This window comes from Hippocampus guttulatus, chromosome 7, assembly GCF_054856545.1.
Source record: "Hippocampus guttulatus isolate MCC_2025c chromosome 7, RoL_Hgut_1.0, whole genome shotgun sequence".
NCBI classification, from domain to species: domain Eukaryota; kingdom Metazoa; phylum Chordata; class Actinopteri; order Syngnathiformes; family Syngnathidae; genus Hippocampus; species Hippocampus guttulatus.
In genome coordinates this window covers 13,949,657-13,967,097 of record NC_141267.1, presented here as the reverse complement: position 1 = coordinate 13,967,097, position 17,441 = coordinate 13,949,657, and the positions used below count along the sequence as shown (strand labels likewise).

General features: G+C 42.1%; 1 long non-coding RNA gene across 1 annotated transcript in view; it reads left to right on the top strand.

The window, feature by feature from the left end:
- Window positions 1-17,441, top strand: part of LOC147202374 (uncharacterized) — a 64,866-nt gene that overhangs the window by 16,329 nt on the left and 31,096 nt on the right. The window lies entirely within an intron of this gene.

Below are 17,441 nucleotides of genomic sequence, written 5' to 3'. Positions count from 1 at the left end.
GAAGGGAAATAATTTAATGGGTTTTGAATGTGAAACAAGACAAATAATGTTGATGTCATCCTGATCATAAACAAGTTAAACCGATATCATCGTGAACTATAACTTCTTCGTTGATGTTGATGCACTCGCTCAAAAGCATAATTACATTGGTGCTGTTTTACCAATAATTACTGTCGTATTCTGTGAAATCTTTCACAAAGAGCACACTATTTCCATAGATAATTTCATTTATTCATTTTGTAACCTGCATAATACATTGTGCTTACATGCTTATGTGAATTATTAATTAAGCTGGTTCAGGCCACACAATTTTTCATGGAAGAATGGTTGGACATCTTTTGTGATTTACGGTGTGTTCAGGACATGGTAATGGATCACAGCAAAAACAAACAAAAAAACAGCACAGACTTCACATCTAGTGCATCATTTGAGATTGATTCATACGCCAGTGGTAGTGTAATAATTCAAATAGCTGGCGTCAAATAACTCCCACCAGCCTGGGCTGTTGTCGCCTTTTTCAGAAATTACAGGGGTCACAAACTATTGTTATATATATATACTGTATATTTTTTTTAATGCATGGGCAATGTCCTCAATGACAGTTAAAACTGCATATATGTTGCACACAAGTTACTATTTTATGAGCAAAACCAGGTTGTCAACGTTACTTTGTTAACCTATATGATTAATCGTGAAACTGTATATAATCTACAAACTGTGTTGTCTGGAAACTCGAAACATATTGGTTCAAGGTGCTGTGTTTAGTGGGAAAACATCTTTGCAACCTTTTATGAACCCTGAGAAAAACCCAAGATTTGCTACATTAGCCAGCATTCAGGTATTCGACTTGGTATATCAATGAGTGGTCATTGATATCCCAACTTGAAAGTTGTCCGTGGAAGATGGCGGAAGATGCCGTTTGCGCCATTGTGGGGTGGAGTGGAAGGCAGCAGACTACTGACCAATGGGTAAAAAATATGAAAAGGTAAAAAGCTGGAGGTCTGCTGAAAAATTACACTTACGAAATTAATTCTAGTACAGTCGAACCTCATTTCAACGTACCATGTTTACATTTCCGCGGCTATAACATTCACATTTCTAAGTCCCAATTTCAAGTAATTCATTTTCCATTTGCCAATTTTGATTACGACAACGTAAACTTCATTACAATGACCAGATTTTTCTCACAAAATAGTGAAAAGGCCTTCGTCACAACGAACTGTGGAAAGCGAACTGCCGCCGCGACCTTGCTTATGAGCAAATTGTACAGCGCGGGATTCCCCTCCGTTGCTTAGCAACGCGCCTGATCGCCGAGACTACGTGAATTGATGATAGTTTGCTAGTCGGCGGCACTGGCAGTTGCCTATGGCGAGTAACATTTGCTGACTTTGTTTCCAGACATGAAGTAGGAACGCCAAAGTGTTTGTTTCATGTCATTATTTTTTTTCATCTACACAAATTTTTAATTGGCATGTTTATGCTGTTTTACATGTTCATGTTTTTACCTCTATAAATGCTCATGCTGCATTATACTTACTACTTGGCGGCCATTTTATCGGAAAGTGTTACAACGAACTACCGTTCGACTGTATTTGCACAACGGTTTGTGCATATTTTAGTAAATTTGTCTCCTGAAACTAAATGTCCAATCTCGCCTCGAAAAGTTTGGGAAACCTTGATGCAGACCTTCAACTGCGCATGGTGTAAATTGACTCATTTATAATAGACTGCCAAGTGACTGCGCGGTGTTTAAGAACATGACTGCATAAATCACTGGCAGCCAGTGTGAAGACTAAATGTGAAATTCATGGAGCTAAATTCCTCCTCATCTCTCTTCACTACTTCCCTATTCCTAATAACCACAAGCCATCAGCGCCTCGGTACCGTCATACAACACAACCCCGCACGTCAACATGCACAACAGGCTACCAAAAGGCAATCAAACCGACCACAGAGCGGCAGAATTCAACGAGAGGGATCGCGCGGCTCTATGAAGTGCTGCTCGTGAAAAGACTGTCAATGAGAGGAGATGACGAATGCGCAGCAATGATGAATGTTCACCGAGCAGACACACTAAGCACCAGGGGCATGCAGAGATCAGGGCCAGGTGCTCAAATTTAAAAGGGGGAATATGGGAAAAAGAGTTCCCACTGAGTTTCATTTTAAATGACTCAGTCCTCTTAAACCTTAAACCGGCTGAATTGTGGCAGCCCATATTCACAAAGAACGTTACACGGGACTACAACGTAACATGTCGTGGTACCCACCTTGATGTGCAGTTGCAGCTCGAGCTCACTCATTTCCATTTAAGGTGCTCACACTCTTAACACTGTCGCTGTTAATATAGCTACAAAAGTGATCAAATTACGGTACGAGTTTGGCTTGATTTTTCTGAATTGGCTTTATGTACTAGGGAGACAACTTACATTGAAGGCATGATAACTTGATAAAACAAAGCGTGTGCCAGGATAACTGGGGGTCAACCGAGCAGTCGCAAGTCCAGTAGGACATGATTTCAGTGCACGTCTACGTGGATCATGTGACCAAGGGTATCGACTGTGGTAATTTAATTTATCTAAATTATGACTGTTGTTAAATTTTATGGATGAAAGTAGAGGTGCTCCAATCGATCGGCCTGCAGCCAACTAGAGAGCAGCCTGAGTGCAATGTGGCATCCCCTCCCACTTTCCTCAATATTGCACGTTACAGACCAAAGCAACAGAATCGTTTTACATTTTTTGTGCATTTTCTGCTCTATAAATTCAAAATAACGTCCTGTTTTGTATAATACTGGGATGGAAATTTGATTCACCAAATAATTGAAAAAAGATAATTGACCAATTATTCGATTGTTAAAATAATCATTCAGGAGAAGCTTGCAGCTAATCTCGCCAATCTCGCTCATGGATAATCAGTATCAGAATCGGCCGTTTAAAACTCTGATCGAAACACCAGTAATTGAAAGGGACAGACAATCTTTCGTTCTTCACACAACAAAGATGATAAGAAAATTGGACACCTTCGATGCAAAGTCATAATTTATTATATGCTTTGGTTTCAATTTATGTCGTCGTGAATTGCACAAAACACCATCAGTGCTGGAAAAAAAATAATATCCCCTATAATGCCCCTGGAGGTTGGAAATGTGTTTCCTGTGAATTATTTTATATTTTTTATTTAAATGTCATAAACGCTACTTTGCACCTTTTAAAAGTTCCTGTTTTTTGCACCCTGCGGCGCTGCTGCTTTTTGATCGCACCCTTTGTTGTGCGTCTGTCACAGCAGGAATTTTGAACTTGAAACAGAAGCCCCAAGCTCGCCATACTTTGCCGTAATTGTGCGGAGCATCTGTATAAAGTCAACGCGATTCAATTTGCAACAACGTGACGATGAGCTATTGGGATGAAATGAAACCAGATGACTCACCCAGCAGCTTTTGTGTACCAGCTCGCAACACCTTAATAAACCCAATTTGCCCGCTAATTAATCCGTTTACACACTCCCACTTATGGACCGCTGCCATGTTGATGACATGTTCCTGGCCTGGCTAACATAGCAGGTTCGCAGTCACAAATGACACATTGACATTTAACATCTCTATTACATGCCTAGCAGGACATTAGCGGCTCTGCCTCTATGTTTGTCTTGTAACTCCATCAATTAAAAATTGAATTCAAGAAAACTGTCTTTCTCGAAAACATAAATAACCAACGGTGAGGATACTAACATTCTAATTTACCTAGCTTGTTTACTAACATTGCTATATTTTCCATCAGTGTGTTCGTTTTTAACCATGGGATGGGAGAATCTCTCTTGGAATCTGCTGCCTGGAGGCCTTGCGCCCATGCACAGCTCTGAGTGGGTGCGGCTCAACTTCGTCACGTTGGCCTTCTTTAGACAGCAAATTAGTTGAGCCGAGCGCCTCTGCTGGTTGCAGCCAAGTAGCGCCCGCAATTGCTTCAAGAGGCCATCGATGATTCAGTTCCACACAAATGTTCCATAGTATTGAAGAGTATATTCACTTCAAATAGTGGTCACTCGTCAAATGGCGCACGCGTAAGCGTCATGTGCCTCACTGGCCTCCGTGGGCAGTGTCAAGCCTACTGGGGAGCGTCTCCGCTGTCATCACACAAGGTCAAATTCCTGAATGTCTTTCCAGTATGTGTTTGCTGCGGGGGGACTATGGGGGTTGTTAGTCTACTGAGGCCATGTGGTCACAAAACAAACACAAACTCTCCCTCTTATTGCTCATAATGAGGTCATGAAGATGGTGGTCTCCTTCAGACCGAGCAAAGGGGGCTGTAGGGAACGTGCCCGAGGTTGTGGGCTGACTCGGCATGACAGAAGGTCAATAACCTGCAGCCGCTTGTCTCGACCGCACATGAGAATGATAACGATGCGCCTTCATTATCATACTGTTGCCGTGTAGGGAATCTTCAATGCAAACCGAATATGATATGACTATAATCAGTTTTCATACGAGATGAATAATTGATTCATTTTATTGCTTTTGTTATGCTTGCTTGTATTAATTTTTACAGTCATTTTAGATGGCAGAAAACACGAAAGATATAATACATTTCCGCAATTGTGTAAACAACTGTACATGAACCAGAAACTGAAATGCCTGAGGCTCGGAGCTAAACCTCTTTGTATTCAAATGTACAAGCAAACTGAGATGGAAGTCAGGGACCGAAAATCACCATTACCGTAACTCGTAAGTGTTCATTAAAATTTGTAAGAGAGAAAAGAAAAACACATACACATTTGACTAAGTGTAGTTTAAAGTGGAAGTACTAAAGTGCAACTACATCAGGTTGTCAGCATCAAAGTTAAGTGTGCAGTTTCATTTTTGCCTATTACACTGCCTTAAAACGTAATCCACCGACATCCAGTAGCCTACGGAACACTTGCAGCTCACCGGCGTTGGCCAAGCAGACTTTGTGAATTTACGTAAGCAGCATCACACAGAGATGATATGCACATGGACAATATTACAGGAAGTTTTGCCACCTTGGGTTGACTTAAGACTCCAAATTATCGATAGGCGTGTGAGTCTGAATGGTTGTTTGTCTCTATAAGTGCCCTGCGACTGACTAGCCACCAGTTCAGGGGTTAGTCTGCCTTCTGCCTGAAGTGGGCTCCAGCAAATCGACCCTGTTCAGAATAAGCTGTGTTGAAAATGGATGGATGATTATTCGCTATTTTGGTAGAAAGCCATGTCATGTTAAAAAATTATTTATTTTTGATGCCATCTTGTGGCCAACGTTTATACATTATACCAATACAATATATGCGAGTGATATCCAGGTATTATTGTTGTTCACATGAGATCACCATGATCACCACGGAATCTGTTATATGTATGATTTAAAAATCGCCAATAAAAACTGCAAAAAAGAAATATAGTGAGGATGACTGTGTCCCCTGATATTTTTCTCATTGTAGAATTTATTCTCATTATAGCAACTTGTTTTTCTTTTCAGTGTTGTCCTGATAATGCCACTTAACTTAAAGAGTCAAACTGTGCAAAGTGTAACATTTTTCTTCTTGTTCCACTGCACATCTCAACAGCGGTGGTTGATTTTAGGATTGAGACGAAAGGATAAAGAGCAAGTTCTATTTGCGGCTTAAACACGACACAATCTCACCCATTTCTACTGGGAGAGCTGCGTTCATACCCAGTGGGAAATCTGTGATATCACACGCAGACAAAAAAAAAAAAAAAACGTTTTGTCACCCTCACATCACATTGAACATTCCCACTCACAAGGAGCAAGGCAGCCCTTCACGTGCCATTTGCTAACTGTATGAGTTGAACCTATGTGTCACCTTTTCATTGAATGAAAATGACTTAGTATGCTTCACCTCAATGCTTTGGAGGAAGCTCGTTGACCAGCTGGTCTGCCTTTTTGATGTTTCACTCCTCTTTCATACTTCTCACGTTTCTCTTCCTCCATCAAAACCTTCTGGGTACCAATTAGGGCGCAAAGCTGCTGCTGATGTGTGTGTGCGTGCGTGCGTGTGCGCGCGCCTGTCTTCATGTGTGTTAACGCCAACTCAGACAACAAGCTATAGGCTACCTGTCAACAAACACTTCAATGCTCACCATCTGCTCATGCTGCAAAATGGTCCCTAAAAAAAATCTAGTGTAGTGTTCACAAGGCTCAAGCATGCATGGTGTGGTTTACATGGCATGCAGATGAAGGAGATCGGCACGTGCAAAATATATTTAAAAGCAACTGCAAGATATCCACTTGCGGATGATGCAAAGTTGGCCGCTGTGGATGGGCAATGATCATGCGTCCATGTGTGGCCACCACTTGATAACATTAAATAAACTGACAATTTGGATGATTTGAGAAAGACTTTTGAATGATGTCAACAAGTACGTTTTTTTTTTCCAGGTATCCTGTGGTTTACTCCTACATTCCTAAAACATGCATGGTGTGTGTGTGTGTGTGTGTGTGTGTGTGTGTGTGTGTGTGTGTGTGTGTGTGTGTGTGTGTGTGTGTGTGTGTGTGTGTGTGTGTGTGTGTGTGTGTGTGTGTGTGTGTGTGTGTGTGTGCGTGCGTGCGTGTGTGATCAGTGGTGGCCACATATGGACGCACGGTCATTGCCCATCCACAGCGGCCAACTGTACATCATCCGCAAGTGGATATCTTGCTGTTCCTTTTAAATATATTTTGCACGTGCCAATCTTCATCTGCATGCCATGTAGAGTATTTGGCTCCCTCTGCACTGAATTTAAAGAGAATGAGGGGAGCTGCTTCCATTGAATGGAAAGAAGTCAGAAGAGTTCTCTCCCACAACGGCGCAAATATCCCTTTTTACCTGTGCGCTTGAAGGAAAATACCAAAAGAAAGAAAACTCCACCCATGAGCAAAATTTGGCTGCACTTTACGCTACACTTATGCTTGGCCCGATGCGAACACCTTGGGATTCCTCCGGTTGAGCTGGCTGGGGAAAGGGAGCTCCAGATTTCCCTACGAAAGCTGTTGCACTCGAGACCTGGCCTTGGATAAGCAGAAGATTTGGATGGATGGATATTTAAAGCATCTTAATTGCTCTGTGAAGTGCAGTCGCGTAAGCAGCTGAATTTTAAGTAAAAGTATCAATAATCTGTGTGTTAAACCATTTTCTCAAGTCATGTTCATTCTGTTCGAGGCTTTCAAAAAATGTTGTTTTTTTTGGGGGGTGGTGGGGGGGCTTTAGATGCATGCTATTACCTGCCAACGGCACTTTCTTTCATACAGTTCAAGCACTCAAGGGACACGATGTCCCCCTGGGAGAAGTGAAGCATTTTGGAAGCAATGCTTTTATTCCTCCAATCATTTCCCCTTTTTTCCCCTCATGGCTCCATTTCCTGCCATTAGCATGATGCACTTTTTGATGGAGCTAAAGAAAGTGTCATCTTTCCGACTTTGGAATAAACACTTGCTACAAAGAACAATGAGAGTACAGTATGAGCTCTTTTTCTTTTCTTTTCTTTTCTTTGCACTAAACTTTGTTTTCCATCTTTCTTCTTCGACTTCATGGACAGTTCATTAGGTACAGCAGCACAATAAGCTCAAGGGGGACATCCTGTATTATGGAAAATTGGCTTTGATTGTTTCAATACAATTAGTTTGTTCTCCGGGGTACCTCGCCATTCAAGTGTGATATTACATAACTAACTAAATTTAATTTGTTTGAGGGTTGGATCCGGAGGGAGGCTCCAGAAATTTCCATTAACAGAAAAAACAAGTGTCATATGTTGCTAAATACAACAACAATAGGGGTGTTCACACGGCACACATTTGCTCCGGTGCTGCACCGATGTATTTCGTTGCGATATATTTTACACCGGAGCAAATTTTGTGGAGCGGTCACACATACAAAGCCGCTGAGCGTGTTAACTCCGGCGTAGCACCGGTGCAGCGCCACTTGCGGTCACACGGCAGTTTCTGCAGCGATGCAAAACGAGCTGCCGTGTTGGTTCTTTTTAAAACTAATACACAACTCAAGCAACTGCTGTACAGGCACGTCCTTCTCCTTCTCGGTCTCCGTGCCTTCTGCTCGAAAGGCATTCAATGACCGCTCCCGAAGACGTAAATCAATGATGACTTCAATGACACTCAGAAAAGCAAATATATAATGCGCCAAACAGAAAATCAAGAGAGGAAATCACAAAATAAATTTTATGGGAGGCGGGGAGTTGTGAACACACAACAAAGCCCTTTTTCTGCACTGGCATGGGACAGAACCGCCACCCAAAACGGCAAGATTTAAAGCAGATTGCAACAAGTACACTTTAAATGCGCTGCAATTATTTTTGTGCATTTGGACTGAAGAATGTACGAGGCCACTACCCTTTCATGAGTTGAATTACTATTTACGATTCAAATTACCGGTACTATTCGTATATTTGTGAGGACGTTTTCAATACAGCTCTTGTATTGGATCCGAGATTACACCGATGTACCTAATATAATGGACACTAGGTGTATACTAAACAACTCTAGCAGTCAGAAGGCCTTTCTCAAACTAATCTGTCAGCACTCCAACACTTGATTCACTCCATTGACTTTGGCTGAGTTTCTCACTTATTTTTGTTTGTCTTTTTTTTTTTTTTTTATAAGCTGAGCAGGCAAATTGACAGCAAATAGGAGACACTTCCCGTCATCTTCCACATCCCACGGCAGCTACGCATATTTTGCACGCTTCTCTCTGTGGATGCGGCGCTCAAACAATGCCCCTGCGTGCCCTTGTTATTGTAAACCCTCTCAGGATGAATAATGAGAGGCATCAGAGTGCCAAATGTCCCGTGCAGGAGACTGTCGGCATTGCTCTGCTACCGGGAGGGGAACAACATCTGTTTGGCAGCTAAGCACCATGCTGATTCATCAATCTGGATAAAACACCTTGTCTTAAAGGTGCAGTTGGTTATTTTTGAAAATACATTGGAACCTTAACAGACCTGAACCAACTGACCCCTAATTGAACCGACAGAAAATCAAGTGCAGTGCTCCCAAAAAGTCATTTTGTAATGTAGCTGTCAAAGTCTGTTTGCTATGTGGCAGCCATGTTGATCCAGGCGACTTTCCAAATAAAGGAAATGCATGGACATAATTAGCGGTCACGTAAGTAGGAGCAACAGAAAAGCATGAACATTTGCGATGGTTTTGTACTGTACTAGGGATTTTTAGGCAGGGAAAAATGTATAGACAGAGGTACGGGGTTCGATTCCGGCTCCAGCCTTTTCTGTGGAGTTTGCATGTTCTCCCTGTGCCTGCGTGGGTTTTCTACTGGTACTCCAGTTTCCTCCCACATTCCAAAAACATGCATGGAAGGTTAATGGAGCACTCTAAATTGTCCCTTGGTGTAATTGTGAGCGTGAAGGGTCGTTCGTCTATGTGTGCCCTGCTATTGGCTGGAAACCAGTTCAGGGTGTCCCCCGCCTACTGTCTGAAGACAGCTGGGGTAGGCTCCAGCACGACTAGTGAGGATAAACAGGTTAGAAAATGGATGGCTGGATGGAAAAATGTATAATACAGTTTTCTGCTGTATTGGGTGTTTTTTTTTGGCCACAAAAACTACTTTAATTGAATAGACAGACGGCGTTAATGGACAACCCCACACCCCAATTAGTCCATTAAATCGAGGTTCAACTATTAGCTTTAATATTAGCTGTACTAGCTTTTATTTGGCTGACCTTTACACCAGTTGAATCCAAAATCTGAGAATTGGTCCTTTGCAAATTTTAGGAAAATGCTCAAATTTGGCCTAGAATTGTCCTTGTTTTTTCCCCACTTCAGGTCTTATATCACTATTCAATATGTTGCCTACATATATATCTTATCACACCGTGGTTATCCATCAGTATTGTCCAAACTTTTTTCTCCAATCGCTGCATAAAGAAAAAAACAAAACAAAGGCTCTTTGTGAATCTTTGACATGATTTGCCTTTATTTTGTTCAACACGCTAAAACACTGAAAGTAAAGCTTTGCTAAGCAATGTTGTTGTCATGTCTGTCTTTGCTTTTGTTCCCGCTCCAGCTGGAGTGACGGGCGTGTCTCTCCAGCAAACATACCCGTCCCTTGTTCCCATTCAAAGCCTTGCCCAGTATTTCAGGGCTGCGGAATTGCAGACTCTCTGTTGGATTATTGACCTTGCTTGATGTTTATGCTTGTTTTGGTTTGCAGACCTGTCAATCTCGTTCATCGTCAGTTTGCTGTCTTGGTTCCTCATTTTGTAAGTATTGGTGTTTTTAATCTTTTTGATCTTGTTTTTCCATGCGAATTGGACTATTGTCATTGCGTTTATATTCTCTGCGTTGCTTCACCTTGCCGTTTGCAAGCGTGCTTTTCCTGGCTCCTTGTGACCAGTGATTTCTGTTTACTTTGTTGGTGCATTTTTCTGTAAATATTTTTCGCGCCGTTTGTCTGAGCCTACATTTCTGGGATCGTAACACTTTGTTTGGGTTCGAACCTAAAAGTTGTGTTGTTGTTATATTATTTTGGGAAAAAAATCCTGAAAGGTGATCAGGAAAATAGCTGGGATTTTGCACCAAAACAAGAGCAGAGAGTGGAGCAAACAATCGCAATTCACACTATTTGCTGCTCTGACTTAAATCTTTTTTGTTAAAGGCATTATAAACAGAGTTTCACGATTGACTCGGGATTCTGCTATGATCGTATTATTTTTTTCATGAGAATAAAGAACATATCCCTCTATTGTTTGGACTGTCTATCTGTGCTGCTCCACCATTTGAATTCAAATAGCTTAGAGTGACACTGACACTATTGTATGGTGTTTTACGGTTGTAAGGGAAAGCTAAGTTCTTGGCTTTAATACACTGTGTAATTCTGTTTGTTTTATGTTAATTTAAACTAGTAGTGGTAACACACAGCTTTTTGGAGAAATGTTCACCATCTGCCAAATTGCTGCCTGTTGTGAAGTGAGTTAAATTCACTGCCCCCATATCGCATCTCAAATTTTTTCTCACCACTCAAAAAGAAATAAATAAATTGTCAGGACAATGGCTCATAAAACTCCTCAGTTGGGTCATTCAAGGCACGACTCTATATGTCGTCAGCCACTCAAAAACGGAGGGCAGGTCGCAAACAGCCCCACAGGTCGTAATTCCATGTAATGGAAGAAAAATGATGCCGCTTTCATTTGAGAGCCTCACCAGAAAGTTTGCAGTAGCAAAGTCGAGGAATAGACGACTTGCCCTGTGTGAGAAAAACTGACGTGTGAAAGACTGTCACCGTCTTAATGGCTTCACTACGAGCCTAGTTTAGTCATTCTGTGGATTAATATGAGCCTCTTTGCTCCGTCACGTTGTTTATCCGCATGTCTGACGGGTCAGGTCCAGTCGTGTGTGTGCAAAAGGCGGATAAAATACATTTGCGTGCGGACATACGTCTTCTCCTGACACCTCACACCGATGAAGTCACTCTCACGAGCCTTACTTGCCACCAAGACATTTAATGCAAATCAAAAGTGCAAGAGGATCATTCTGTGCTCTTGGCTATGTCTCCAGGGGCAGGATTGCGCAGGGGGAGAAATGACATGAATGGAGAGGAGAATATGTACCATTTATGTCTTGAGGAAAGGATGTGAACTGAAGAAGGGGGTTAGTGAAGCGCTAAAATATTTTGTGTTTTTTGTTATTGTAAAGTGTCCTTGGGTGTCTTGAAAGGCGCTTATAAATAAAATCTATTATTATTATTATATTATTAAAATGCAAATACATTACATGTAGTCTTTTTTTTTCTTGTTTTCCCCAAAAAGAGCAATCTGTGCTTTTTGCTAGCAATGATGCGAGTGCCTTATTATCAGACATCTAAACACTCTCCGGTCGGGCTTTAGCGTGAGCGTAACTACTTGTTCATGTCTAAATGAGTCTAAACACACTCATGACTACAACTGACCAGGCTTGCAAAGTGAGGCTCAAATCATCTTCTCTGCTGCCGGAATTTGGGGGATTGCTTTAGCAAAGTAAATGTGAAAAAACATGGGGCTCCGCAGAAAAATTGGAGGACAGGGCGATTTTTAGCAAATAATCATGACTTTGAATTTTATTTTGTACTCGGAGTGTAGTCAATTAAATAGAGGTTGAACATGATTTGCAAATCAGTGTATTCTGTTTTTATGTTCAACACGATGTCCCAACTTCAGTGGGACTGGGTTTGTTGTATTGTGGAGGAAAATGTGCATATTGTTTATCCATCCATTCATTTTCCGATCCGCTTTATCCTCACAAGGGTCGCGGTGGGTGCTGGAGCCCATCCCAGCCGTCTTCGGGCAGTAGGCGGGGGGACACCCTGAACCGGTGGCTAGCCAATCGCAGGGCACACAGAGACGAACAACCATCCACGCTCACCCTCACACCTAGGGACAATTTAGAGTGTTCAATCAGCCTGCCATGCATGTTTTTGGAATGTGGGAGGAAACCGGAGTACCCGGAGAAACCCCACACAGGCCCGGGGAGAACATGCAAACTCCACACAGGGAGGTCTGAGCTGGAATTGAACCCGGTTCCTCTGCACTGTGAGGTCGACGCGCTAACCACTGGACCACCGGGCCGCCATATTGTTTTTGTAATTTAATAATTCTTCAGTGCCTGCTTGATAAACAACTTGAAATCAAGCTCTACTGAGCAAGGCCGGGTATCTTGTTTACTGTGCCCTTGCTCTTTTCATCACTGTAAACACTGACGGTGAACACATGATCTGCTCTAAATTGAACCTCTTGTTTTCCTCCAATTCTCTGTTTGCCTTGATCATTCTCTGTGTCTTTCGCCATGACTGTTTGCGTCTGCAGTCATCCATCCACACCCTTAGGCCAAGATGTCTAGGGAGCCGGCTATTTGAGTATCCCCGCTGGAAAGCCACTGATAAATGTCGCTGTCTGCGACGGAATTAAACATTTCGTGGTAGTCCTTGGAAAGGGCTTGAAAGACACTTCATTGCGTTGCTTCCTTTTATTTTTATTTGTAAACTAAGAGAGACAATGAGTGTCCATCCTGTGCTCTTCATGTGGAAAAGTGTTGCTCCTCACTCGGTCCTGGACTGTGAAAAACACAAGCCATATACTGTCACGGTTGTGTTTCTTGGCTCCGGGCTGCAGATGCATCCCAGCACCCAGAGGAGTCGTTTAATGGCTCAGTCAGCGCCGAGCTTTTATGGGCTCACATCTTTAAAAGAGGCCTTTTTTTTCCCCCAGAATTACAGCACATTGAGATGTGGCGGAGAGGCAGGTTGAGAGCTCTCTGGCGTTTTCGGAAGGGGACAGGTGTTTTATGGGCTGATCCACTGAGCCGTGTGCATGTGTGTGCGTGAGAGAGAGAGAGAAGGACTGACAGGAGTAATCGCTCAGTGCGAAGAATGGACGAAAAGCAACTTTAAACGCCAACTCGACATTCAACTTGACTGCACGTCCAAATCAGACTTTTTGTCTGTGGAGTGGAAACTAATAAGCCATTCTTTGTCTGAGCATTTCGTAAGAGAGTATAGCCTTGAACTTTTACTATATACAGACTTTATATGCCCACCCTGCCACCACCCCACCCAAGCTGACAAATAGTTTTCTTCTTTTTCCGTGCAGTCGAGAGTAGGAAAGCCACATTTCACTGCCCTCACAATGTCTTTATAGATGGCTATTTCTCAGCCTCACTGATTTAATAATCCCACGGAACTGATGTAATGGCTGCTTTATCCCAGGTCCCCTCCCTTTCTAGCCTTAAATCCACAGATTATTACACAAAATACATTAGCTACTATACTTGTTCTGCCAAATGAGCTCACTTAGTATCATAGACTTTTGGAGTTTTTTATTTTTATTTTTAAGATTTCTGCTTTTTGACGCGTATGTTGTAGACTTTGGGTTTTAGAGCAGTCTCTTCTGTTTTTTTCTGCTCTGTCACACTGGAGCTGAAAGAGTTTTAATTAAATGTAATACTCAAACGCTGATTGTGTTGTTTTGACTTCAGGCTCACGCCTGTTTATGGAATTAATTTCATTTTTGGTATCAATGTCCTTTAAATGGACAGCAGATTCATTTTTGCGGGGGGGGGGGTTTCATCATTTTTGCCGGTACTTAGGCAAAAATTCTAAAATCATGCATTTTCGTTTCATCGAGGACTGTCTGCAGGCGTGAATGCGAGTCTGTATGTGGCCTGCACTTGAATCGCGAACAGTTGTGGGCACAGGAGTCAAACTCAAAGCCCGGTGGCCAAATCCGGCCCTTCCCAGATCATTTTGCAGTCCCACCAAAGCAAATTATTTGCATTGACTCTATGTTCAGTTGTTTTATCATGATCAAGAAGTAAATATAGAAATATTTCACCTTTTAACCCTTTCATGCACATCTTTCATGATAAGATGTCCACTGTATTAACCTGAAAGAGTTAAACAATGTTTTGTCACTAAAAAGGCATGTCATTGTTCTAACGATTCATCAGTCAGCGAGTCTGCCAGAATTGCGTTTTGTGTCATGTTCACAAGAACTTGTTTGTTGAAGCATTTCTCCCCTATCCATCGGTGAATGCATTTATCTGCCTTTTTTGTTTTTTGATGACTTGCATGCAGCCGCAAAAGCCGACGCCTCGTTCCAGGAGGCGAGCTGTGGATGCATGATGGAGTGCTCTGTTCAGCAACCTGGCACCACGGTGAACACATTGATTTTTGTGACAGATTAAAAAACATCAAATCGGCCATCAAAACAAGAGGGAAAGTGCTAAATGGACCATATGTGCTCAAGAAGCTTTTATATGTATTCTTTCCCCTCCATCCATCTTATTCATATCCATAGATCAATGGCCACACTCTTCACTCGGTTTTGTAAAAGATCCCCAGCGCCTCACAAGCCCAAGACGATTTATAATTTCGCTCGATAATGTGTAGGGCCCTCCGCAGGTCTGCATGCTCTCGCTTGGAACTTGGCCAGTTTGTGCAACAAGCAATAATGCAAATTAATAAATATATTAGCAACATGCAGTTCCTTGAATTCTCCAATAGATGATTCGTTGTTCCTGCATTTTAGTTTCTCTCTTTTCTTCAACCAAGACAAAGTAGCACAGGGCTTCCTCCTTCTACAGCAGAGTTCCGTTCCTATGTCACCGACACAACCCAGATCTCTATGGAAGGCGGAATACATGCGACCAAGGCAGTGTAGTCATAATTGCGGTAAAAATATGTGTATGAAACACACTTCAAGGCCTTTAATACACTATAAAACAATCAAATGAAGAAGAAGAGAAAAAAAATGGGCCACATATTTCCTCCTGTGGTTGTCTTGCACATGAGAAGGTGCACAACAAGTTAATTGCAACCCGTGAACCATCGTACTGCATGTCATCGCTTGAACAGATTTCCTGACAACTTGCTTGGAATTGGAAACAGTTGATGACGGTGTTAGTAAGCTTTTAAAGTCCGGCGTTGAGTTTATTCATTTCACAGTTCAAAAGGGTATTTTACACACGTGACAAGCTGATATTATTTCAGTCCCTGTATGCATTTATTATAATGTCTGGGCTAAACTCAACGCAAAGTAGCTCAAGTCTTAAGGCTAGCGTTTGCTCTCCGTCAGCTTGGTCTGTGACCTTTGTCCAAAGATGTAATTAACCAATAAGTCCTTGATTAAGCGCTGAGTGTTTATTTTGACGCAAAGTTCTAGAGTTCAGAAGACGGCAAATGAAAGAATATGTGTACTTTTCAAACACATTCCTCTGAGTTCCCACTTTCTCCATCCGTCAGACTCCAAAACAGCATGTGAAAGCATCTTGCGACTCTCAGTTGGAGATTTATGCTTCTCATTTTCTGATCTTTGCAACCTCTCGCCTGTCATTGGGTTAAGAAAGAAAGAACAAATGCAAATGAAAGCAATTTCTTCACGATTTTGTGTCAGAATTTTATCATAGGATTTAGTGAAGGAACACACTTGACCAAACAGCTATCTTGGCCATTTGCTGTAATTGGACCATCAAACATCAGCACTGCAGCCACATAACAGACACACACACACACAACAGACATGAGAGGTTTTGTGACAAGGCGAACTGAGAGCACGATCTGTGACTGTGTGCCTTGAAGCTTTAGAGGCAATTTGCGAGAAAACTTCTGCTCCCAAAGTCGTTGAGTACTTTTTTTACCAGTAGAACTTCAAAAAAATGGCTGAGAAGTCCATACTGAAACAAGAAGAGGCAAGATAGGGGGAGGGAGATGCTCTCGAAGTTTCCAGCGAAGAAAAACAATTAATATGCAGAACGGCGCTGTGCATGCCCAAGTGTCCGACATTCTGAATGCACCACGTACCTTGCGTGCTATCCATTTGTCCACCGTGCCGCCTATTATTATGTTACCGTTATTGAGAGATACGTTTAAAGTTTATTTTTCAAAGATTCAAGGAATTTTCTTGTCAAAGATCCAATGATTTTTTTTTGTTGTGGTCCCAACACATATTTCCACATGACATGGCATTAAATAAAATCCCTGAGATCCCAGGATAGCCCAATAAGTCCCAAAACTTGCGGAAATAACGTAGATAAACTCAACTCAACAAAAAAGACGTATGGTAAAGAGATAAGGGCAATGCTTTGATCTGTGCAAAGATGCAAAGTGTGGATATAGCAGAATGAAAATGCAAGAGGCTTTCACGTGGGATTTACAAGGTCGTTTTATACGTGACAAAAAGAATACAGTCCTCAAGAATAAAGTGTTCAACGTGCAGGGATGAATGGGCCTGAGCTTATGATGATAGACTCAAGTAAGTGACTTTTACTCGTTGAATAAAAACAAAGTTTTGCAATCAATAAATAAACCTGATGATGATTATTATATGCCGCAATCGTCCAGCCGTACTCGCCAGGTTGTTGACCGTCAATGTTAATGGTGACTTAGCCAACCTTCCTTAACAGCAATTCAGGGAGCATGACAATGAGCGATGAGTTCAGTTGATTTTATGTCACCCAGATTTTTACATCAATATTCTTCTCATTGGACAATGTTGGCTTGAGGACAAATTTCTATACCATGTAAAATCACAGGCCTTTTTGGGGTTTTTTCAAATGAAAGAACGGGAAGTGGACTACATCCCATTCTCCACACATCAGGACCCTCTTGTGGTTCTCGCAGTGCAATGTGCATTTCAAACGCTCTATAGCTTTTCATCGTTCTCTCGAGTCAGCGTAGTCGGCCGACTCGCTTTCGCCGTTCAGCGGCATCTCGACAGATGTCCTGGAAAGTACCACGCGGCTACTGCGCCAAAGCCAAGCGACTTATGGACAAAACCTCTCTACAGCAAACTGCCAAACCAGACAAAGCGGGACACATTGTGTATTTTAGGCACCGACGGCGTCAGAATGTCACCATCTAATCCTTCCCCAGCTCCCATTCCCCCCCCCCTTTTTTATTTCTTTCTCTTCCACTTTTCATTTTGATCAATCCTCCCATAC